General features: G+C 35.9%; 1 protein-coding gene across 1 annotated transcript in view; it reads left to right on the forward strand.

Annotated features, from left to right (window-relative positions):
- Positions 1-17,647, forward strand: part of IL1RAPL1 (interleukin 1 receptor accessory protein like 1) — a 1,418,294-nt gene that overhangs the window by 1,367,381 nt on the left and 33,266 nt on the right. The gene's annotated exons all lie outside the window — the stretch shown is intronic.

Genomic DNA, 17,647 nt, shown 5'->3' on the forward strand with positions numbered 1-17,647 from the left:
CAATTTCGTTTTTCTCCACAACGTTCTCCTAAATAAAATAATCATATTTGCATTAGAGCTACCAAGGCAAACAGCACAGTATATGGGTGAGTAACTCAGTCTCTAAAATCAAATTTGGATTCCTTGCTCTTCTTTAATACCAACTGTATAACTTTGGGCAAAACATTTAACTTCCCTAAGCTTTAGTTTTCTGATATATAGAATGGGGAAAATAATAGTATCAACTCTTCAGTGTATTGTAAGAATAAAATAAGACAAAAAATGTGAAGGGCTTGACAGAGCCTATACAAGGAAAGTCATTAAATGCTATTTATTATTATTAGAAATAGATATTAGGGGCTGGGTGCAGTAGCTCACACCTGTAATCCCAGCACTGTGGGAGGGCAAGGCAGGTGGATCACTTGAGGTCAGGAGTTCAAGACCAGCCTGGCCAACATTGTGAAACCCTGTCTCTACTAAAAATATAAAAATTAGCTGGCAGTAGTAGTGCGAGCCTGTAATCCCAGCTACTTGGGAGGCTGAGGCAGGAGAATCACTTGAGCCTGGGAGGTGGAGGTTGCAGTTAGCGGAGATCGGGAGATGGCACCATTGCACTCCAGACTGGGTGACAAAGGGAGACCTTGTCTCAAAAAAAAAAAAAAAAAGAAAAAGAAAAGAAATAGATACTAGTTTCTTTAAAAAACAACAACAACAACAACTAAATGGTTTTAAGTCAAAGATTGTGTTTCTTATGGGAAGGTTGCTCCTTTAGTGTAAGAACTGTCTGATGAATTCCCCACTGCAGTATTTTTTGACATGTTGTTTCTGCCTTGGATAACTTTGATATGTACGATATTCTCCCATGATGAATAATAATGCATTTTTAAGTAAGATAGGCTGTGGTTGAGTGCAATGTCTATTGTGCTAACTCTGCCTCTACATCACCCCATCACCTTTTGCATAGGGTTAAATGCATTTAAATGTATATTGAATTGTTTGAAATAGATAACTGTAAAATGTGAGTCATTCCTGTTAGTAAAATTATTTATGTATATTACAAGAGAAAAATATATTTTGCTACATTATGCTAAGTTAAAACTTTCTACTCTTTGGAACAAGCACTCTTGATGTTCTCTTACTCAGCAAATTTACAATGATTTTTAATTTCAAAGCCCATGTTTAATCCTAGACTCTTTGAGGTTTCAAAAGAAAGAGAACATTGAAGGCTGTTCCCCCTACTTTATTGGGCAATAGATTCCCTTTGAATAATATTACTGAATGCTATTAAAATAGACATCTCTGTTGTCAAGGTGACTATGATATTAAAATAGTCTACTTTTTGGGGATGTGAGTCAAGGGGAAAGGTGTGCAGCAGCTAGCAATATGATTGTATCTTTCTATAGTATATAGCCAATCAAGGAAGGGATGTTAGTAGAAATATCACACATATACAAGTACAGAAATAGCTTCTCATAGTTAAAAGCAACTTAAGTGTTATGTAATTGAACTTCTTATCCTGCCATAACATCTTCTGAAGTGATCTATCAGCTTATACTGGATCACATTCCCTCTCAAGGAAGTCCATTTTATCTTTAGAAAAAATCTGTTAGAAAGCATTTCAGTGTCATTGTCTGTCTATCCAGTGGCCCTAGTTCTGTACTTTTAATCACTCTTCCCCAAGACAGCCCTTCAAATGTTTGATGACAGTCACTATGAGTCTCCGAACCTTTACTTCACCAGATTCAGCCTCTTTAGCTTCTTTTACTCATTCTTCATTTTTATTTGCGAAATACTTTCACCCTTCTGGTCACTCTCTTGAATGTGCTTTAATTAAAGGGTTTGAATTATTCCTCAAAAATGGAGTTAGGGGAGAGAAGATATAGAGCACATAAAAATGGGTTGACTTGGACAACATATTTTTTGGGAGGGCAAAGGAAGGGTGACAGTTAAGTAGGAATCAAAGGAGAAGGGAAGAAAAATGAATTGTATCTAAGGATAAAGCTACTAAAGCCCTGTTTTTACAGAGAGGCACACAGGCAAGAAGGGGTCAAAAAACCTCCAGGCTATTTTTAGCATACATAGCTTAAGGATAAGTTGCCGAAAGCTATGAAACCTTCCATTTCTAGAAAAATAAATGAAGAATCAAGAAAATTACTTGAAATTTTTTTTCCGGTAATATTTGATTTCCTAAACATGAAAAAAATGTGGTCAATGTTAGAGTATTCTTCAATACTTAAGTCTTTTAGTATGTTTTTCAAATATGCATTTATACAAACAGCAATATATTCTTAAGAAATAAAAGTATTAACAAGCCAAAAAAAAAGTCCTTCCAAGACATGTACTCCAAAAGTCCCTCTTAAAGTGAATGTATGCCTTCCTTTTAAGGGAGCTGCAGCAAACGAGTCATCAATTCACAAAGACACCAATGGATGCAATTTCCTGCTCTTGAGGGACTCATGATTATGTGGAATGATCTATCCCACCAATCTTGGGGGGAAAAAAAAAGGACTTTCGTTCACATATGACATGACCTGAACTTCACCAGCCCTGCCAGGTTGAGGAGAACAGCACACAGCATATATGAAATGATAGGTTTGGGTCTTTGATCATGGAGTCTCTAAAAAGTCAAATGTCTGTCATGCTAGCAATGGTGTAATTATCAGGTGGGTTGCTATATTACTCAGAATACTAGGGCTTATATAAGGAACTGGGAGCTTTCACTATTAATTTTATTTTTCTGCCATTAACTCATAAATTCCTTAACTTATAAGCCTTCACAGTCTTCCCTTTTAAAACTTCCCTAGAGAGACATGTTCAAACATTTGTCGAATACTGATCTTGTACACCACAAGCTGTCATTGCTTCTGACAGGTAAACCTTCCAGGACATTCCTTTGCCAAAGTTATCTAAGCAATTTTTCCTTCACTGTTACCTTTTGTTCAGTATCATTGACATAATAAAATGATTTCAGAGCCCTCCAATGGGTGGTAAGGATTCTTTGAAACATTGCTTCCTTCTATCAAATGTGTCTTCCTTAATGCCAAGGGGATACTACAATAAATAATTCAGCTACATTTGAGCTAGGCTGTGTTCTGGGTCAGCCTTTTATCTGCATAAAAGAATCATAATTCCATGAAAGCCTGCTGAAAATCTACCAAGAAATTTGACCACAGAAAAATCTTGCTGGAGAATATCCAAAGTTGCCAATTCCTGCAGCCAGAAAAGGTACTAGGTTCATCAGAATCTCATCAGACATGCAATATAGATATATTTCACTTCCTATACGGAGCACTAGAATATGCAGTGAGAGAAAGACAGAGAATGAAAGGGCAAGGCCCATGGGCCATATTGGTTTATGACTGCCCTGCTCCTTACTCTTCACTCCTGCCTATTGAATAGAAGCTTCTATTGAATCCTCTTTGCCAGACCCTGGCCTGGCAAGCTTGAGCATTAGATCCTGGCTTCAAAAATAATCAAAGTAAAGCTGACAAATTAGACATTGCGTTATTTCTTGTTCTTGTTATTGTCCATACTTGATTGAATTCCACGTCTGAGTCTCTGAATCTTTTACCCAGATACACTTGCTACTGCCTGTCCAACACGCACTGAACATTGACCTTCAGTTTTCCTCCAAAGCTCTGATCTGTCCCATTCTCTCCATTTTTCACATTTTCCGTTTCTCTGACACAAACAATACTCCAGGTAGATACCTAGCAGTATTGTGCTCTGACCTCAGGCCTAAACACTCTTGTACCCATCAGGCTGTCTCAGATTCCTTCTTCACTCTCTGTGCCTTCTGTCTATACTCTCATTTTTAATGACCTCACAGTGCAGACATGTTTATTGTCTTAATGGTTAAGGGCATGGACTTAGAAGTAAGGCTGGCTGTGTTCAAAACCCGACTCTGTTCTTACTAGCTATGCTATCTGGGGCAAATCACTTTGAGCCTCAAATTGCTCTTCTATAAAATGGGAATAATAATAAGACTTCTCACATAGAGCAGCTGTGAGGATTCAATGAACTCATATGTGTAAATACGTATCACAGTGTCTGGCACGTACTTAGCACCCAAAAAATGTTAACAAGCTATTACAAGATTTCCTTGCTCTAACTATGTGATACTCTGGGTAATGAAGGATGCAGCAATTCCGTGTTCCATTAAAAATTCCCTGAATTCTAATTCATCTTTCATCAAAATCGTCAGCTTTAGCTCCAGCAATTTTGTTCCGTCAATTCTGAATTTGACTGTATAATAGATTTACTTTGGTTTGAATGTACTGTCCTAAAGGATAATTTTGCTTATTTATTCATGCATTTAATGATGACTAAGAACCTACTATGTACCTGGCGTTTGTGCTAGCCAAAGTTACACGCATGAAAATTAAAATTAAATGAACAGGAAATAAGGACCAATATAATTTGGAATGCCATCCAGTACTTTTTAAATTACAGTGATATTAAACATTGCTAATATACGACTGTGCTTCCTAGTGAGTGTTTCACTTTGAAACTGTCACATTGGGGATGTTCATTAGCAATCCTGCTCTGAAGGGTTATGTTTACTTATATGGATTACAATAATATGACAATTCATTAATCAAAAATTAGTTTGGGAACTGGCAAAGTATCTATCTGAGAGACTCAGCACTAGTTAATAATAATAAACATCTAGGTTTTCTTTATTTCCCATCTAACCCATTTTACTTCTTGTGTGCACTCTCTTTATCCCTTCAAAGAATGTAATCAATAGAAATTAGACCTGCTCAATAAACTCCCTAGACCTAAAAATATCCTTAGTAATGTAATTAAGTGCACATCATTTAGGATGCATTGTTTTAAAGCCAGATGAATGTAAACCCAGTGGACTCCTTTAAACCTTCTTGTAATGAATCATCCTTGTAATATGTGCCCCATCCTTGTTAGTATTTGCCTAGTGAATTTATTTACTGAGAGATACAGTAAGGTCATAGAACGGTGCAAACTTCTTTTGGGACTGGCCATTTGACTTCCTTGACCACTGATTTCAGAATATGTTAAAGCCAAACCTCGTTCAGAAATCAAAATCTCCTACCTCCCTGTATGGCAGCATTTCCCAAGAAAGACAATGACCCATTACAAGCTGAGCTGATGTCGATGAAATGGATACTTTTTCTGAGTCTTAGCTTATGCAGTGCCAAAATATTAAGGAATTTTAGTAATGTTGCTGCAGCATCTCCAAATAAAAGCCAACGAGTTTAACAAATTCTCTCCTTGGATAAGATTTGACATTTTGTACTCAAAATTTTCTTTTGTCCTGTTACTGTTTTTTTTGTTGTCGTTGGTGGGGGGGCCACTCTGCTCCTCATTTACGTAAGACATCTAAATAGCAGACTCCAATGTCGTATTTTTTTCTTGGTAACTAATGCCAAAACAAATAACCAAACATATTTGGAGGCTATTATGAATGCCAGTACCACAAATTGTCTAATACTAATGATTTTGTACCTCTGCACTTCTTTTTTTATTATTTATGTTTATTTTTACAGGCAAGGTCTCACTCTGTTGCCCAGGCTAGAGTGCAGTGGTGTAATCATGACTCACGGCAACCTTGAATTCCTGGGTTCAAGCAATCCTCTGGCTTCAGCCTCCCTTGTAGCTAGGACTGCAGGTGCACGCCACTACACCCGGCTATTTTAAAAAAAAAAAAAAAAAAAAAAAAAAAACTGTAGAGACAGGGTCTCCCTATGTTTCCCAGGCTGGTCTTGAACTCCTGTGCTTCAGCGATCCTCCTGTCTCAGTCTCCCAAAGTGGTGGGATTACAGGCGTCAGCCACTGTGCCCAACTCCCTGTGTGCTTCTTGATATGGATATTCCAACAAGGCTATTGATTGCCACCAAAGTTGCAGACATGACTGTTAACCACTTTAGCTGACTATTTCCTTAGACTTAGAATATATTATTTAAATGAGATTAATCCCAAGGGTTTTTTTTGCCTCAACTGTGAAATGTTTTGAAGGCTTTTTTTTTTTTTGAGATGGAGTCTCGCTCTGTCGCACAGGCTGGAGTGCAGTGGCGTGATCTCGGCTCACTGCAAGCTCCGCCTCCCGGGTTCAAGCAATTCTGTTGAAGGCCTTTTGATCCTAGTTTTTGCTAATCAGTTATAATATGGAGGTATGTTATGTAACATTGTTTGGCCTCTTAGCCATTTTGGTCACACAGTTTTCTTCTCTGTGAATGAGAATAACCAAGTAGCATCTTTGTTAGAAAAGAAAAGGACCACTGTCTGCTGATGATTAACTGTTTTCTCAATTAATAAATGACAAGAGGGTGATCCTGGACAAAACCAGTGTGGAGGACCAAGAATAATAAACTCTTTAGTCTTTAGTCATTCCTGTAGATCATTCATGTGGGCCAAAGCTCTTAAACATTTAATTATACATGGTTATAGTCACTGCAAGTCCTTTTTTGCTTTATTGAGTTTTACACTTGTTTCCTTAACTAAATGTTCAATTCTTGATGCAGATCTTTAACTTGTATTTCTCTCTTATATGCTTCAAAGTACCAAACCCACTTAGTAAATGTGATGAATGGGCTGATTAAATGTATTCTGAGTGATCTAAACTTTGTCTATAGCAAGATTTCTCAATCTTGTCACTACTGACATTTTGGGCTTGGTAATTCTTTGTTGTTGTGGGGGCTGTCCTGTGCATTGTAGATCATTTAGCAGTATTCCTAGCTTCTGCCCACTACATGTCAATACAACCTTCCTCAGTTATGAAGACCAAGAATGTCTCCAGACATTGCCAGATGTCCCCAGGGGTCAAAATTGCTCCTGGTGACAACCACTGCTCTACAGTATAGATAGCAAAAACTCAATCTCTTCCTGGAAATGATGTCAACACTTAAGCTGCTCAATGTAGGGAAATTCAAAATAGAAGGACAAGTATTTTAATCTTGAAAACCTTCCAAGATTATACCAAATGTGGCTGGAAGGTCAACAGAATGGCTGTTCTTACACCATAGGAATTGACAAAATTTAGGTTCCTTGTATTTCCATGCTTAGAGAGTCAGCTAAAAGCCCCTAGACGAATGCTTCACAAACTTTACAGTATGCACAAATCACCTGGGAACTTTGTTAAAAAGCAATTCATTAGCCTGGGGTAGGACTCAAGATTAGAATTTCAATCAAGTTCCTTATTGATGCTGCCACTATTGGTCTGTGGACCGCAGCTGGCATACCAAAGCCCTTGCCTAGACAATAGATCTTTCTAATTAGCTTGGTAGCCTGTAATAGGTAAAGAGAAACTAGTTCTGTTGAGCTCACTGTTTCCATGAGAAAGGAATGAAAGCTGAGTGGAGCCAGTCAGTGGGACTATTTTTAATTAATTCCCTCATTCTTTTTACATGGTCAACACCTTTGAACCTATTTGAACAGTGGTTCATTGGCCTCACACTCTACTCTTAATGAGGTTACTTGCTTCACCTGTTCAATGAATTGTGCTATATAACATATTTGCTACTCAGAGAGATGTCTAAGAGGGCATTTTCTTCAAGTATTCAAATAATTAACCTCTTAAATGAAGAGGGCCCTCACTGTTGGACCCATTTCCTATGTACCTCATTTTTTAAAAAGGAAATACACTTAGGAATGTCTCAACAACATATATATGGATATACATATATGCTTTAGCCTATTCAAATAGGTTGAATCTAGTCTATGCAAATATCATAAGGAGGAACACGATGTATGGTGAACAGTAAATACTGCTGATTTTCTGTTTTGAACACTTACTTGTATTCAGCTAACTGTCAATTAAGTGTGGTAAGAAAGGATGGAGATTGTATGGAATTGAACTGCCACATATTATTGGTCAAAGGTATGCCTCAAAAACAAAAGAAAGAGAGAGAGAGAGAAAGAAAGAAAGAAAGAGGAAGGGAGAAAGAAAGAGAGAGAGAGAGAAAGAAAGAGGGAGGGAGGGAGGGAGGGAGGGAGGAAGGAAGGAAGGAAGGAAGGAAGGAAGGAAGGAAGGAAGGAAGGAAGGAAGGAAGGAAGGAAGGAAGGAAGGAAGGAAGGACCACAGCAACACAGACTCATTAAAACCATCTCTACGAGTTCAAACGTGTAATTCATTTTAACAGGCATCTGTCTAGCATCTAACAGAAGCTATAAAACACAAGTATTTTTACAGATGAAGCAACTAAACTAGTGTGCGAATGGTCAAAAGTACACAATGTATTTGAATACTACCAATTTCTATGTGACCACGGAGCTTCCAGTGGCAGCAGTCTACTCAAGTGAGGGTAGAAGGAATCCACTGGAACTCGTGTCTATGTATTGGAAAATGATAAACAGGCAGTTTAGAAATAATAATTAAGTTTAAAACATTTGCAGGAAGCCCACAGAAATTATCTAGCACACAGCAAAATTCCACTTGTGTGATCAGAGATTCCTAACAAGATAGTATATTCCTAGCCACCAGCTACCATCAACCACTCACTCCTCCTTCTCAGAACCACCTTCGTATTTTCATTATTTCTGGGTCTAAGCAACCTGTTGATTGACAGTGCTTCATATCCCACTCCAAATCTCACTTTACTGCAGGCTGCTTAAAAGAGATAATTCATATAATGCTGTTGTATGAAAAAGTGACAAATCATTCTAATTCAACATGTATTGAGTGCCAGCAATGGGCAAAGCACTGGGTTAGGCATCCTTACTAGTTGACTCACTGCTACCAGAAGGATGTCTACCACCATGCTGGAGCATTTAAACAGCATTTTTGGGAAGAGGGAGATAGCTGTGCATTTTTATGGCTGCGAATTCCTGCATTTTATAGAGAAATGGCACAACTGGGTCATAAAATGCAAGGTGTAACTTTTAATAAGCAGTTCCTGTATATTGAACTTTGACAACCAGGTCAGTAAAGTAAGAAATTAGACATGACGCATAAAAAAATGCTAACTAGTATCTCAGGTCATATAGTAGGAAAAAAATGTGTTGATTTCCAATAAATTACCATGGAAACTTTTTTAGATTTTAGTGGTGAGAATTACATTTGCCATCTGTGGGAAATATAATATCTTTTTGTATCTAATTTTAGGGCACGTGTTCTATTTTTAGCATGTGTTCTATGAAAAATAATAAATTGCAAGGTCAATCTGGGTAAATTAAAAGTGCATATTTAAATTCTATAAAAATAGAATTTATTTTTAATTCAAAAAGAAAATCCAGTAGTACATTTAGGAAAGCACACAAAGGTCATTTTTAAAACCACCCCCAAATTGTTACCATTAAGTGAAATTTGATATGAATGAGAATTGACTAAAAAGTGAGAAATTCTCAACTGTGACGAAAAAATGGACAGTAACTTGAGAGTATTTTGCTTTTGACTCTTTAGCTTTGTGTGACCTAGAACCAATCTCTTTGTGTCATTGTTCTTCAGTTTTATCATTTGTAAACTACTTGCCCCTAGCCCCACTGTGGGAATCTTGAAAGAGCATATATGATACTGGGTGACTAATAATATATATTAGACCATTTGTCATATTTTACAGATTCTCAGAGTTTTTAGACATTGTGCCTCCTTTTGCCAGTTTTGAAAGTGAGATATGGTGGTTGCTCTTCCTAGGTATTTTCTTATGCCTTAAGTGTTTGAAAAGTTGACTCAGATCTTTAGATGTCAAGTTTCTGTAACTGCAAAGTAGAAATTAAATTCCTTATGACATGCAACTGCAGTTCAAAGTGCCGACTTACAATGGTTGCCAAATTCATGCAAACTAAAGTGGAAGAGGCCATTATCAAAGCCTGAAAGTATTAAATATAAATTATCTGACTTACATCGGTTTACAATTATGATTCTACTCTATAAGTAATGTAAAATGAATTTGACTTAAAAATTTATTTATACCACCCCACAATTTCAAGGTAATGACTCACAACTGCTTGGGTACATTTCTAATTCTCCCCAAACAAATATGTCCATAACATTTAAATGCCTTAATGTTGAAAGCAACTTAAAGAAATATATTAAAGATACAGCAATAAAATTCTATGTAGTTAGACTTCTTCAGTAGACTGCTGCCACTGGCAATTCAGTAGTCACATAAAAGTTGGCAGTATTAAAATACATTTTCTTCAGTGGCTGTACACGTACTAGTTTAGTTTCTTCATCTGAAAAACAATGCAATTAGTAAAAATGAAATTTGAAAGTTTTACCTCCTCTAAAATCAGATGATTGACTCTACGTTTTATGTGAATATTCATAAACTGTTGCCAAAACTAATTATTATTTATGAAGAGAAAAGCTCCACAGTGGTGTTTACAAAATTCCTGTTAGACTTGCCTTGCTGAACCAGGCATCTTTCAATGATAGCTGCATAAACAGATAGGCAAATAAATAAATAATTAGGCTAAAGTGGTTACCAAGAGAACTCTTAGCAGAACATAGCTTGCAAACCACATTGGACAAATTCCATTCCAAACTGTCCAGAATAAAAGGCAAAATATAAGCTATTTTGTAGTATTAGTATTTAAAGCCATAGATCAATTGCCTACGTTAAGGTTACGTGAAAACCTAATACATTAGAAAGAGATGCATTAAAGAATTTAGTGAAGTATTAACAGTGGTTATCTCAAGGTCGTATGATTCCATGTGATCTTTAATTTCTTATCATTCTTATGCATTTTTCAAATTGTTTACTAGAAGCATGTTTTATAGAGTCAGAAGAAAAGTGAGAAAAAATGAATCTATTTTGGTATAGCTACTGAATATTTTTGAAAATGCTTGTAGAAAACCTATCATTACTCTCTGCTATAAAATCAAGTTATTTACACATTGTTCAAGTATATTGAAATCTATTTGCTTGAGTATGTACTCTTGCTCACACTTTGTCTGTTTTACAAAACAACATTTTAGGGGGCACCTTACTTCTACATTATTTTTTCAAGCCACTGATAATTTTCATGTATGCTGAAAATCAATACATATGGTGAGATGATAAGATAATGCCCTATTCTTTGTTTGTGAAGCAGAGCTATGTTATTGCAATTTTGGTAAAAGATAAGTCATTAGTGACGACAAGCCCTTTATATATACCAGCACAGAGGCCACTAAAGTATGTGAGCTGCAGACTTCTCAAGTCTGTCATGGTTTAAGGAACCATTTACTGCTCCCTTTGGATGAGGCAAGTAATGGTCAGGTCTCCTATTGGTAACTCCCAAAACATGCTCATTTTTTCATAGATTGTTAATGAGTGGGGGGGATTTTTTTAAAAGGTTAATAGAGTCTTGAAAGCATTTCTTTACAACATGAGAAAGAAAGGCAAATTTACCACTATTTTCTTCAGCATGTTTATGAATTCAGAAGTGTTCATAAACATGCAACATAGAGAAGAAATATATTTTTCTGTTTTTCCCACTGGGGGAAATGAACCAGCATATGGTTTTTGCTTTAATACTTTGTAACTCTGGAATCACCAAGATTTTGAATGAGACTTGTCTCAAGAGATAAACTATTACCAACAAATTTTGCCACACACATTTTCTTCTAATGCTTTCAATAAGTCAGAAATACATTAAACCCCTAAATAAAGAATATTATAATAATAACATAAAATTCTGAAGTTTGTTAATGTATCCCATTTGTATATTGCAATACAATCAGTTTATAAGTGTGTACAATACTTTTAAATGTATTTTCATCAATTAAATATCTATAAATCATCATACTATATTTGTTTAGAAGACTTCGATATTTCTGTAGAAACCATGGCTTCTTCTGTTGGTTATCTAGGCAGTCCAGATGTTCTGGGTTCGTTGGCCAATCCAAAGCATTCCCAATGGAAGACCAAATTGTTCTAACTATGACAATATACCCTCTTGAGGAAAATTGCTTTCAGGATAAACATTGCATCCCTTAACAAGGAGTAAAATGGCAATGCCACCTTCGCTCTGACAATTTTCTCTCCAGAGATGTTTTGTAACATTCCATCTGTGCCTGTCTATTTGTATGACATGTTAAGAAGGAAATTCCTAGTAGAAGGAAAGCAATACTTTTCTAAGGTATTTTCTTTTAGGCATCAGGGAAGTTTGACACCTTGATATACAATAGCCCTGTCTTCCAAGCTGGTCACCTGAGGCCCTTTTTGTTCTTTATTATAACACTATCTTCCTTCTTTGTCTGTCTTCTCCCCATCATACTTAATCTTCTGAGATCTGAGATAAAGGAAGCCCATCTGAATACTTTGTACCTGTATGTGTGTGCAAGCACACATAACGGTCTGTGTACATCTCACATTATAGTCTTGAGATAGAAATATTTCAAACACCGCCTTTATAATCTAAAGGGGAAAGGTTTTCTGCAATAAAGCTCTGTCTGTGTTAGTAACTTCACAGTATACATTTTGAAAATGGAGGGCAATTTTTCCCAAGGGAGAATCATTGTCCTATTGTACTGACCTATCTTTGTGAAACCTGGTTTAATGGGTTCCATGAATCCTTAAACAAATATTTATTGAAAAGGTACATGCTATTTGCTTTGAAAATAAAAAAAAGATAAACAACATATTCTAGCTGAGAAATCAAAGCATGAGTTTGCCTACCTTCACCTATCACATCATACATTCATTTTCCCAGTGCTCCAGACCAAAGTACTTGCCAAAATCCTTTGCAGCTACCTCTGCATTGTGTCACTCTGTGTCTGACCCCTGTCTCTAAAATACTCCTACAGAAACACACACACATACAAATACCCCAAGTGCATTTTTCATCTGGCTTGTAATTGTGATACTTATAATGTAGCATTTCTTACACTTATATAAAAGAGGTCTAGCACAGTGACACTTAAGTTCTCAATAAATAGCTCTTATTATTTATTATTTGCTTACATGCCTGACTCTGAAAGTAGACATGAGCACCTTTAATGCAAAAACATATTTCATCCATCGTTTTATCACTAGAACTCAAAAGCACTATACCTGGTACAGAGAAGGCACTTATAAAGCAAATAGAAAATGTATGTATTAGTGAGTGAGAAAAGTTGAATAGCAGTATCAAAGATGTGAAGCAGTACATGATTGATTTCCAAATGCCAAGTGAATACAAACTTTCTTAGTTCTGTAAGTCTATACAAGACTGTATTGCCATTAGATTTGTGAATGAAAACAAGAACAGAAAACCAAACACCACATGTTCTCACTCATAAGTGGGAACAGAACAATGAGAACACATGGACACAGGGAGGGGAGCATCACTCACCGGGGCCTGTTGGGGGGTGGAGGGCTAGGGGAGGGATAGCATTAGGACAAATACCTGATGTAGATGGCCGGTTGATGGATGCAGCAAACCACCATGGCACGTGTATACCTATGCAACAAACCTGCACGTTCTGCACATGTACCCCAGAACTGAAAGTATAATAAAAAAAAAAAGAAAATGGAAAAATAATTTTTAAATCTATGCTATGAAGTTGATCATTTTTCTATATACTAAAAGTTTATTCCCAACTTAATGGACTGAATATTAATGCTATAATTATACCTTATCAGTTGCTTGAACCTTATGATACATTGACTAGAAAAATGGCTCACAGATATGTTCTTGGAATTTTAGAATAGAAACGCATAAAACCTAGCTTTTTATTCAAAATTGGATTTGTTCTTAATCATCTAATCAGTCATTCATTTTCATTGAATATCTTTAATGTGTCAGATAGTTTGCAAGGTATTTGTGATAAGTAGTGAAAGATATAGACAAAATAGACCACACAAAAAAAAAAGAGAAAACAGCAAAAAACTTGTCCTGATGGAGTTTAAATCCCAGTGGAAGACAAATAATACACAAGAATACATTTATCAATAAGCAAATGAAATGTTATATAGTGATGAATACTATAAAAAATAAAGACAAGTGGATGCAAAATTCAGGCACAGGTTTGTGACTTGGAATGCGTGGTCAGTGTATCCAATTGAGAAGGTGCTGTATGAGCAAAGACTTGAAGAAGCAAAGAGAGGCACGTAGAAATCTAGGGGAGATACTCTCCAGTCAGAGGGAAGCCAGAGCAAAGGTCCTAAGATAAAGTCATTGCTTACAATGTAAAACAATAAACAAAACTAACTCTGATATAATTCAATATGGTAAGTGAAAAAAAAGGACAGGAAATACATGTTCTAAAGAGGAAAAAAATCACTTTTAGTTGGAAAAGTTATATTGGAAGTGCAGATCCCAACCTTTCCTTGCAGGATTGGTTGGGTTTTGGAAAATGAAGAACTTCAGATTAGGAACAAAAAACTCACATCAAATTTAATTTACATTGGAAGGAGGATTACAGCTAAAGGTTAGTTAGCTGCTTCAATTAAGGGAATGAAGAAACTGAAATGCCCACATAAGGGGTTTAGACTTTGTTCCATGGGCAATGTAAATCAGCTAACAGATCCTGCATAAAATTCCAGGGTGAAGACATGTTCTGGGAAGATGAAATTGAAGGCTTTGTGCAGATCAGTGTACAATAGCTGTAAATAACAGGATTTTAATACCAGGGTAATCAACCTGAAATACACTGTAATTACAATAACACTTGCAATTATTATCTTACAATTCGACCTGTTATTTTTTAACTTTTTATTTTGGATAAATAAAACTGTAGATATTGTAGAAAATTACAAGAACAGTATAATACATTTTAATATATCTTCTCCACCTAGATTCACCAATTAATAACATTTGCCACATTTACCTCATCTCTCTTCCTACATATAGGTAGGTAAAAAGAGCTGAACTACATACACACGCACACAACGTATCATTGCTAAACCACATGAGAGCACATTGCAGACACTGAAACTAAATTATTCAATATGAATCTCCTAAAAACAAGAATTTTTTATGTAACGAGAATACATTTATCAAATTCAGGAAAATTCAAAATTATAAAATGTCATTGCCTATGATATAGTCTATATTCAAATTTCAAAAATTGTCCCAGTACATACCCTTTACACCATATTTACCATCCAGGATTATGTACTGCATTTAACTGCCAATTCTCTTTAGTGTCCTTTAATCTGGTATGGTTCCTCAGCTTTTCTTTGTCTTTCATAACATTGACATTTTGAAGAGTAGAAGCTACATGGTTTTATTTTTTATAGTTGTCCCTCAGTTTGAGTTGGCCTGACATTTCCTTATTTTTTTTTCAGATGTTTATGTGTTTCTGGCTGTAACACTACTTAAATGATATTGTGCCCTCTTATTGCAGTACACTGGGAATTGGGGGCGGGGGATGATGTCAATTTGTCCCATTATTGTTGATGTTAAATTTGGTCACTTCCTTAAAATGATGTCCATTTTTCCCCAGTGAGGAGGTACTATGAGACAGTGTGAATATCCTGCCTCATCAGTCTTTCAACCAATAATTTTAATGTCTGTTGCTAATTTTTGCCTGAATCAATTGTTATTATGGTGGGTGAAAAATGGTCATTTCTAACTAGATCATTCCTTTCCTATTTACTGGTTGACATTCTGCTCTTAGGGAGAGCTTTCCCTTCTTGTTGGTTTATTTGTAACTAATATGAGCACATGGATTCATGCTTTATTCAGTTACTGCCATTATTCATTTTAACTCATCTTTTAAAACATACCACCGATGAATATTTCTTAATTCACAGAGAGAAAAACCAACTTAACAACCTTCTTGCCTAGTGAAAGAGAAAAAAAGCACATTCCAAGGGTAGGCTCTAGCATGCTGTGAAGAGAATGTTACACTTTTTCTTCTAGCCTTTCATTTTATTTTTCACTTTGAATACTTTATTAACACATAACAATGAAGCTCCAAGGACCTGTGGGACCTTAGTCTTACTGGGCTCTAATGATGGGTCCTAGCCAACAATAATATTTGCATTTTGATTGGCAGTAACTAGAAGTTAATTTGGTGCTTCGTCTAAAAACCTCTTTCCAAATGGCAAAAAATGCTACTTTGGAGGTAATCTTTTGCCCAAATGTTTGGTCATACAGATTAAGCTGCTCCATTCAGGGACCATTTTTATTTTTATTATTATAATTTTGGGGGTTTATACCCTGACTTCCTAAAAAGGACTTTTGCAAGATCAAAACTGTTATTCTTACATACTAGTTTATACTTTCCCAAAACATTTTCTTCCTTTATGTGAATAGCAGCTTGATCTGTTAATGTGTTTCCCCCGCCCCCCACAAAAATATAACTGCTTTTAAATTGCACTGATGTATTGTAGAATTGAGTTGAGTATCTTTGTAGGCTGAGCATAATTATCCTCCTGCCAGGAACAAATAAGTTATACTGCTCCAGAGAAATAAATATGCATATGAATTTATGTGGATGGATAGATTCTTATAAACTTTAGCTCTTTATAACACAATGAGAGAAAAAGGAATGTACTTGGTGAGGCAAATGAATAAACTGGAATCATTATAGTGTCTGTCACGCATTTTCCCCACAAACTTGCATTTTACTGCATATAAATGAGGGAAAAACACTTCAAAAGACTTTTTATAATGAATGAACCAACTTTAGGATAAACTACACAAAAGTAAGCCATCTAAAATCTTCAGTTATACTTCTGGCAAAATTATATATATATAGGCGCACACACACACACACACACACACACACACACACATACACACACACACAGAGAGAGAGAGAGATCAAATAGAGATACTGACTAAAAACTGCAAGTCAAGAGTTCAAAAATACATATGAACTTTTACTTAGTTTGTTAAAATCTTTACCTTTTCGAAGATTTCCAGCAGAAAATGTTTGCAAACAATAACACCAGGTACAGGCCAAGAAAAGAACATAGTTTCCCATAGTATACTAGGTAATTGCAGCAAGATCAGTGGAAACCAAATGCATTTATTATTTGCAATGTAATTCAATATACTAAGAGATGGCACACACTTTATTTTAATTAGCTGTTTCTTTTAAGGGGTTGCTTGCTCCCACTGTCTTGATAAGAAAAAATTGTAGTCATTGCTCAAAATGCTTGTAGCAAATCTAGTTTTAAATTGAAACAATTTATTCCAAAGCAGTCTACTACTGCAGCAATAATCAATGTGTTTTCCCTAAGCCTGTACTGGAGCTTTCCAAGGACTATTGTTAATTGCCTGTAACTAAATGATTGCTGGGGCCCTTAAATGCAACTCTTTGGCACTTGTTCATTTGTTGTTTTTAACCAAATGCCAGTTTTCCTTAGGTTTTGCCTAGCAATTTTGCTTTTACAATTTTCAATATTCAGTCTCAGTCCCTTAAAGGGGGCAGAGTCTATCATTTTAACAAAATAACACAAAGGCTAAACAGATTTTAAAAGGTCTGCACTTTCTCCTTCGGTCCTCAGATGTTGAATTGTGCTGAAATGGAATCTTTTTATTTTTTAAATGCTGCCACTCCAGGCAACTTGAACTAGAGCTGAAAGGCAGATCCCATTTCAAAGGGAAAATGACATTTGCTGGGCCAACACCATTTACATTGTAAAGATAAAATACAGCAGTGGGCCCAAATGATTTCTCTTAACTGTGACAGAATTTAATCCTTAGTAATTTTGTATAACCCAAAGGATATGCAATAATATGGTAGCACATGTATTAATGAATCTGTCTGGCTTGGAGCAAAAGAATACAAAGGCTAAATCTAATGCACCATTTTCTTTGAGAGAGTTTACAT

Source organism: Macaca fascicularis, chromosome X, assembly GCF_037993035.2.
Source record: "Macaca fascicularis isolate 582-1 chromosome X, T2T-MFA8v1.1".
NCBI lineage: Eukaryota > Metazoa > Chordata > Mammalia > Primates > Cercopithecidae > Macaca > Macaca fascicularis.